The sequence below is a fragment of the Chenopodium album genome, chromosome 1 (assembly GCF_948465745.1).
Source record: "Chenopodium album chromosome 1, dcCheAlbu1.1, whole genome shotgun sequence".
In the NCBI taxonomy this organism is placed as follows: domain Eukaryota; kingdom Viridiplantae; phylum Streptophyta; class Magnoliopsida; order Caryophyllales; family Amaranthaceae; genus Chenopodium; species Chenopodium album.
This window is the reverse complement of record NC_137834.1, coordinates 14,469,467-14,478,864: the sequence shown is the minus strand read 5'-3', so window position 1 is coordinate 14,478,864 and position 9,398 is coordinate 14,469,467.

The window sequence follows — 9,398 nt, the reverse complement described above, 5'->3', positions numbered from 1 at the left end:
GGGAGAATTAAAAAAATACATGGCCGTTCTCAAATGGATTACACAGTAATCATTTGTTTTGTAATTCTAACTCAGATTTCAAGAAAGATTTGTACATTAATATGATCTCGACATGAGATGCAATCATATTATCAAATCGACGCACATTGACTTAAGTAATTTGAATATTCCTCACTTGTCTCAGACAAGTGGGAGATTGAAGGAATTATGTCTTTGATAAGTGCAATTTCTAGATATATTAAGGATCACTATTATGGAGATAATAATTTCATTCTTTTAAGTCGTCATTGTATGTTGCTAAATATGATAAATGATCTTTAGGCTAGTCAAATAGTCCAAAGCTCAATATACTGGATAGATCCTATGAGGTCACACAACAAGGGTATTGGGTTAAACAAGTAAGAGGCCCATTAATAGGCCTCATGAGATCATGACAAACCATAAGGAGTGTTGGGCTAGAGTAGTTTGATTAGGATTAGGAGTTTAGGCTCGACAAGGACTCTTATTTAGAGATATGATTTATAAATAAGATCAATGACTTAGATTGAAATAACAATTGACAAGTCAGTTAATCGTAACTTAAGTAACCAAGTCCTAAAACCCTAATCCTCTCTCTCTCTATCACGGCCTTCTCTCTCCTCCCTCGTCCATATGGTCGGGCACCCTAGGTGGCGCATGTGGTGGTTCGTGGTTAGTTCGGGTTTCTCTCTTCTCCGTAGAAGGTGAATTGAAAGGGTTCAATTACTATTAACTAGCATTAGTGGAGGTTTAATCTGTGCCTGTGGACCAAGTAGAGGAATCACGTTTAGGGCTCTTTGTCTCCCGTTTGTTCTTGCTTAATTGCTAGTAGATTCACGCTTCAAAGGTATTATGAATTTTTCTTTATTGTATTATGCATTGATCTTGGTGTTTAGATGCTTATAAATATTATTCATGCAATCCGCTTATAGTATCTAAAGTCCTACATTCAGGAACACTATGAAGTTAGCGATATCTGTGATCTTTTATGTTTTACAAGTTCCTAAAACTTGTTGGCGACTCTTTTGCTCTAGCTTCCTTTCCTTTGGACGCCATCATGCTTAAATGCATGATAACAGTGGGGCTCAAGTGTGGGATACTTGAAATATTCCGTACATAGGAGTTACTTGGTCAAAGGGCTTACTTTTGTCATATATTAGCTGGCCACACCGTGTGGCCAGCCACACACAAAACCTCCTAATTAGTGTATGTACGTAAAGATAGATATGGATCGTGAGCCGCTCAGGGATGACAACATATATTTTATATACAATCTTACATGATTAAACCATATTGTTATTACTAATTAATGTAATTGTTTCTTTTGACAATAATACAACATTCAAAACCCTATTGGTTTTTATATGATTGGATTGAAGGAAATAGAGTATAAGAGTATATTTTTAATAGAATTAACCAATAAGAGTGCAACATTCAAATTCTTATGTTCTCAAAGGACATAATAAAATCAGGCCAGGTAATTAAAGATTAATTATGCTCTAATAATACATGTAGGTATTTTTAATGTATTTTAACATTTCATGAGCTATTTTTGCCAACCACAGAACCACTCATACTATTAATCGGTATATGGATAGTTAACCTCTACCCAACATTAATTTCAAGAGAATAACTTAGAAAAACCCTTTTTAATATTATGGAAGTATTTTTTTTAATTTATTTTAATATTTCAAGAACTATTTTTGCAAACCACATAACCACTCATACTATTAATTGGTATATTGACAGTTAACCTCTACCCAATATTAACTGACAATTATTTGCTACTCCAACTAGCTACTACTTGACTGCTAAAAGAAAACCGTTAATGTTAGTTTTTCCAAACAAACCTAGTACTCCAAACACCTTACACACCTCTTATTCTATTTAAGTCAATTAATAAATTGAAAATTTTAAGGTATAAGCGTTTGTACCAAGGTACAGACAAAAAACGCGAAAAAAATATATAGTTGTTTTGTAAACAACATATACTATTTTGTAAAGAGCATCTAGTTCTTTTTTTATAACATTATACATCTATAATATTTATACTATATATTAAAAGGCATTCCTTTTAAAGAAACGGTGCCACGTGGCACTCTTCAAAGTATGTGTGCTATGTCTCAATGCCACATCATCATCCAAAGTATATGTGCGACGTAAGCTAGCCACTTCACTTAACAAAATAAAGTATGCTTTGAACAAGATTTGAACTCATAACCTCCAATACATATAAGTAATACATTTACCATCTCAACCAACTATTATTGATGTTTCAAGTTTGACATAATATTATATATTCATTTCAATTATTAAGTAAATTAGAGGTAATATAATCCATTTATTTTTCACAAGATTAAATATAAATACAGATGTAAAAAAAAAAAAAAAAAAAAAAAAAAAAGTGACATTCGAAGCAACGCTCGAAACACTACACACACTAACTACACAAATAGTCGAACATAATTAAGTATACAAATTACTAGCAACCCGGAGCATTGCCCGGGGTACACACTAGTTGTATATGAATAAGAGTGCAACAATTCAAACTCTTACAAATGTTCTTAACATATACTTCCTCCGTTCTGTTAATATTACAACAAGGAGGAAATTACGCATCCCAAAACACATTTTATATGCTAAATATGTATAATTGTGTAAGAGTAAAAATTATAAAAAGTTGATATTGTGAAAGTATTTTATGGGACGAATCCAACAAGATCCCACTTGACTATATTTTGCTTAACGTATAACTCATATTATATGGTCAAACAAGAGTGATGAATAGTAAAAAAAGGTCATTGTTGCAATATTAATAGAACGGAGGAAGTACCAGTTTTGATTCAGGGTAACCAAATTTTTTGCTCAACTCTAAATATATATACATCTATTTAAACATAATCATATTGAAGGCAAATTTTTTATTTTTTTTAATCAAAATTGTGTTTTAAATCGGGTTATTAAATAAAATTAATCAGATATAGATCAATTTTGTCATAAAAATCATGACAATCCAATTTTTCAACTGTCGGATATGACTATATTCATGTTTTAATTGGTTGTCTATAGACAATTGTCATTTGTACCTAGAGGTGTCAAATCGAACCAATTAGAAAAAAAATCACCCGTTTTGAACTATAACCAATCTAATTTGAACCAACAAATTCAAGACCCAGATTCGATATGTAATTGACCCGAACTTAATCTGAATCTGAATATAACCCAATCTGAACTTAACCCGACACCAATTTGACACGACTTGAACTCAACTCGAACCCGTTATGACCCGACTTGAATTCAAACTGAACCGATTTAGTCCAACTTGAACTCAACCTGATCCAAAAATGACCCAACGAATAACTGATTTAATTCATTCTATTTTAACCTGAACTGATATTAACCCGACTAGATTTTAACTCGATCCAATTTTAACTTGACCATAATTTTAAACCTAACTATTATGGACCCTCAAATCAAATTCTTATACTACTAGCTACTTCCTCCGTTTCTTTTTACTTGACCTATAGCCTTGGGTACAATATTTAAGGAAATGAGAGAGAGAGAGAAACTATAGTTTTGTGGCCCTTATTACCCCTTAAAGTATCTCCTTTATACACTTTATGAGGGTAATTAGAGAATTTATTTACCAAAAACTTAGCAAATCAATAATGTTATTTTAAAACAAGAAACTTAAAACAAAAGTTAGAGTGTCATGTCACCTCTATTTTTTCCTTAAGTATTTTTCTCTGTTTTTTTTATTTATTTTTATTTTTATGATTTATGTTTAAGTTTCCTTCACAAAAGACACAATGTTGAGAGTGAGGGATAGCTCAAGTGATTAGAGCTTCTCTCCTAGTTTCAGGAGATCTTGGGACCGATTTTCACATCTGCCCATGTGGCTCTCTAAACACCAAATAAAAAAACAAAAGGCTCAATTTGCATACAATATAATCCCCTCAAACGACACTATTCTTGTTTAGGGTAAAAATACCTTATACACGTGGACCAATGAGAGGAGGCCACGTGTCGAGTTAAGGATGGCCCACGCGGCTTAATATCCCCTTGACACATGTCCCCCTTGGATAAATCTCTGAAATGGCGGCCTTCAAGGGCCCAAATTCCAAGAAGCGCCGTAAAACGGCGCAGCCCACTAAAATCTAGGTCAAGTGACCTAGATAGGGGCACATTCTCCAATGACCCTATAAATAGGGAGATATTTCCCCACTTTGGGGACACATTTTTCAATTATTTATTACACCCACATTCTCTCTCATCAGAGAAACACCTGAGCTTGGAATCCAAGCAGATCCCCACCTAAATTTCCGTACTCTTTTTACCCCTTCAAGTTACTAACTTGATCTTCGGAGGTGGAGCTCCAACCACCCGGAGTCTCCGTTGTTTTGCAGGTACAACTCAGTCGGACCAGTCTTTGTGACGTAACTCTCTCGAGGGACAAAAACACCCAAAACATTTGGCGCCGTCTGTGGGGAGAGTACCTCGAAGATGGTTCAAAAGTCTGTACCACCCCCTAAGCATATGGGCGATGACCCGGAAGTTTTTACAGACTAGGAGGATGAAGATCCTCGGGTTGAAACCTATACAGCCGATGATGGCTCTCTAATAACCAAGCGCATCCGGCACAGACACGCTCTGGAGCGGGGTGCCACCCAGGCGGGTACAAATCGACCTCCTGGGCAGCCGGAAGGGGAAACCCACACGGCAGCTGGATCAGCTCCTGTCACCTAAGACGAACTCATGAGGTTCATGACAAGTTTCAAAGGTGAAATCAAAGATCTGATCACTAAGAGCCGGGCTGGCCCAAGTAAGGGTCAGTCGGCCAAGAAGACTCCTCTAGAAAAGGGGAAGTCAGTCAGAGATCGGCAGCCAACTCCTCATCCAAAGGAGAAGGCAGCTGGGACCATTGATTGGTCCAAAATTCTTCTTCCTAAGGAATACCAACAACACCCGCCGGACTCAACAACCGGTGGGAAGCAAAAAATCAACTCTTGATGCCCGGGAGATCATCACCCGCAAGAGAAATCAACAGTTGTCTAAGTCGGCTTCTACGTCGAATTTTCCAGACAGCTTCAACAACACTTCTGCAGGGAATGCACTTTCCTTGCATGAGAGCCAGACAGGCGGTAATACCGTTGTAGACACCTAAAAATGTCTCCCCAAAACCAAACCTGATGATGAACAACCTTTCACCGCCATTATTGGTCGGGTTGAGTATTTAATTTTTGGAGTGCTTAAATCCATATTTCCATTTCAAAAACCAACCCAATTCCTAGCCCATTTCCCCAAACCATAACTTATTTTCCTCTTTTCGTGCCTTAAAACCCAAAATAATTCAATTCGTGTCCTTTAAAATCATTCATTTCATGTACTTTTTATAAAAATATTTATTTCCGTTTATTTTGGTCCATAATCTGGATCCAATGATTAAATAGTTGGATGGGGCTTGAAAAGAGATTTCTAACGATATATTATGGGCCCAAATCCGAGTTATAACGAATAAGTTATGACCAAAATATTAAACTGAGCCCAAACCGAACCTCAGCCCACCTTACCTACGACCCAATGATCATGTAGAGAGTCCAAATTATTTAATCCCATTCCTAAACCAATTAGGATTAATTAGAAGCTTCTATAAGTTTCTAAAAGATCTTGATTATCCTTTTTGAAAAGATAAGACTAAATAGTTTGAAATTGAATAAAACTCCTTTTTTGGAAAGTCCTAATTCTATTCGAATCGAAAGACGTTCCAAGATAGACATATAATATTTAACGTGCCTCAAAGTTTTTATCCAAATATTAGATGGTTAGATAGCCCTTGAAATTATCTTTCCAATGATATATTATAATATCAATTCCAAGCTATAACGGAAAAGATATGACTAAAATGTCAAACTCTATCCAAAACTGACACCGTCTCACTATTTCGGCTATATATTTTATTCTATAAAATATGTTAATCTGATTTTAATTGGGTTAGAAATTAGACTTCAAGATCTTTCCAACGATATCTTATTCATCTTATTCCGATTTCTAGATCAAAAGATATGATAAAAACAAAAACCGCAAAAACTGCAGTCTATCGAGTTTTATTCCGATTTAATTCGGATCTTATCTTGTTTTCTTCGACCCTTCTTTTTTATCTATAAATAAAGGTCATATGTCCTCTTTTTCAAACATCAACAAGCTTGATCATAAAATAATTCTCTTCTCCCTCTTTAGCCTAAATACTAGCCATCCTATTTTCTCAAATTACTTCCCCTAATTAAGCACGTCACTCCAAGGAGTCCATACAATACCCGAAGTTCTATACTTAAACCAAGGCGTGAAAGGTATAACTAACTGAGGGTTTGGACCAAATTAACTCTACTTTTATTTAGTTTAATTGTTTCCATTTTATTTATATTTTTATTGAATTTACTAACAATTTATTCATGATGTAGCAATTTAAAGGAACGCGAACAATGTGAGTAACTAATTAATTTAATTACTCTTAGTTAATTTTAATATTGCTAGTATCATAATTAGGTTATTTTATATTTTATTTGACTAAAAAATTATTGTTGAATTTCTTCCAATATTAATGTTTATTCTATTGTTATTATGATCACCATATTGCATGTTAAAGGGAATATGTAATTAAAAATCACGCCTAATAAGATAATTTGGACAACCGGTTTAGGTTCCTTTTTAATCTTGTTGTTAATTCAAGTGATCACAATATTTTAGAATTATCTGTTGCATTAATGTTAAACCAATTTATCTTAATGATAGTTTGGAGCAAATTGAATCTTTGTTTGTATGCCTTTGAGATCGCAAGAATCACTTTTCACTATAAGAATCGAGTAGAGGCCAATGCGGGCGAATGTGACTCCATGACTCACTTCGTACCATCATCCCCGATCCTCCTTTCGTGGTTCCGAACCATATGGAGTTAGTAATCTCATGGATTATGAATGGGGTGTAACCTTCACGGGTCAATCGTTGTTGCCTATCATTGTCCCTTATCGTGGTTGCCTATTTTTTATGATCCGTGAACGGTTTACAAGTTCCTTAAAAACTTGTTGGCGGCTCCCTACTTTCCTTGTCCCTAATCGTATATGTCAATTCCCACTTCCTAAGAGTGTCAAGCATATTCACAACATGCTTTAACGTAGGCGCACTTCGAGCGACGCCTAAAATTTGGCGACTCCACTGGGGAGGATTCTTGGTTATTTATCGATTTGAGTGATCGGTATTTAATTAAGATGAGTGGATGAGACTTGAAAGATTCTTGAATTGTATTCCTGCGATTTAATAGGCATTGTCACATATGCATATGATTTTTTTAGGTTACCTATTTTGCCACAATAGTACGTGTTCTAAGTATGTGGCTAGCCCGGGGGATTTATGCTCTATTAACCCGAAAACGCTCATGGCAATAAGGGTTCATCCGAGTTTTTAAATCCACCCAAACCATGGAATCCAGTTCGATTTCATCACGAAATCACGGAGCCGCTCGTTGGCATACACCCTCAAGGGAGGCTGCCTTGCTAACGCGTCCAAACTCTTAACCATGGTACCCTTTGACATCCAAAAGCTTGACCATAGTGAAACATAGATCTTGACTTTAGGTTACAAACTTTATTGCATCATTCGTGACAATGTGATTATATGTGAATTTTTTTACTTTTTATTTATTTATTTTTTATCAAGCCCTTTTTCTATTATTAGAGTCGAGCCATAGATTTTTTTAAAAAAATTTTGAGTCACCCGGATTTTTATTCCCGTATACTGCACAAGAGTCAACCTGTTTTGGTCATATCCGGAGTTATAGAAAGAGTTACGTGTCGTGCTAACTATGGATCTGTAGCCCTGAGTTTTATCTCTCATTTGGAGTTGGTTTCGTCCCAATCAGAGTCACAGATCAAAAGTTATAACTGATATACTACAGCCGGTCCAACTTAGGTGTCTTTTTAGCTTCGACTTTCTTTTTTTTAAAAAAAAATTATATCTTTTCTTGTCAAGCTAGTCTTAGTCAAGTCCTTTAATCCGTGTAAACTCGTATAACATAGGATTATAGATTTTTTATGTTTTTATTTATTTTTTATATCCATGAGTCCTAATTCTTCTAGAATTCTAGGCCTCTTCCTATTAGTTTCTTGTGTTTTTTTTTGTGTTAACCTTAACATGTGTTCTTTGTCTTTGATTGTGGATGATCTTATTTATGACTAATGACTGCCAATGGACCGTTTTCACCTAGTAAATAGCATAAACATTAAGATTGGACAAAATTAATCAAGTTAGTTTTTCTTTTAGTCTTCCATGCTATTTGGTCATTGGGTACTTTGTTTTTCACAACGTCCTCATATCTAGCCATGCGATCATACCACCAGTCTTAATAAACTCACATAATCACACATGTTGAGTCATTGCACACACTTTGTCTTCAAGTAATGCACTATATTGTTTAAGATCGTATATTAGGACCATGCATGCGACGTTTTCCGTCGTAATAGGAATGAGTGGAGTTTTCCCATCAGATTTCAAATTTGTTTCTTACACTCTTCCTTTCCAATCTAAGTATTGAGTGAATGCATTGAGTAAGTTCATACTTACAAATTACTTGAGTCTAAAATCACTAGCCAATAGTTGGAAGAATAAGGGGAACGTCACTCCTTCCTTCTTTCCTTACAATCAAAGCATCAACAACAAGAAACTTTTTTTTTCACCAGGCGGCAAGAAGTTACTCATAAACAGCCATGAAGACAATGCACGATGCATTCTTCTCACCAAGATTTCATGTTTTCTTCTACTTTTGTTTCAAACCCTTCCCCTTAAAAATTCTAGCATAGGTTCTCCTTATCCATGTGTCTATATGCCACATTTCTTACCTTCTTCATAAATGAGCATCTCTTTCTTACATTCGATCATGTGATAAAAAAAAAATCATCAATTGCCGAACTAAACACAAGGTACACCAATGATTTGAGGCACCTTTACAACCCTGTCATTCCCCATTAACCACTCAATCACATATCCATTTCTTCATCATCCACTTTGAGCCTCGTCTAACGTTTGGCCTTCATTTCTTCAACCCACATTCACTCAACCCTGGGATTTGAAGATGTATAATTGTATAACATTCAAAAAGCAAGTAAAAAAAAGCAGGAAAGCAACAATAAAACAATGTCTAAGGGAAAGTGTTCCAATGTCTTTGATATGAACACGTCTCAAATTGCGTCTCTCATTGAGTGCTTGGTACCGTGCCTGAGAAACATGAATGCTAAGTGAGTGATGGACCGCATGATTTGAGATTGCCTACATTGATTCAAAAGAATGAAAAAAAAAACGAAAAGCCAAAGAAAAGAAAATAAACTTGCAAA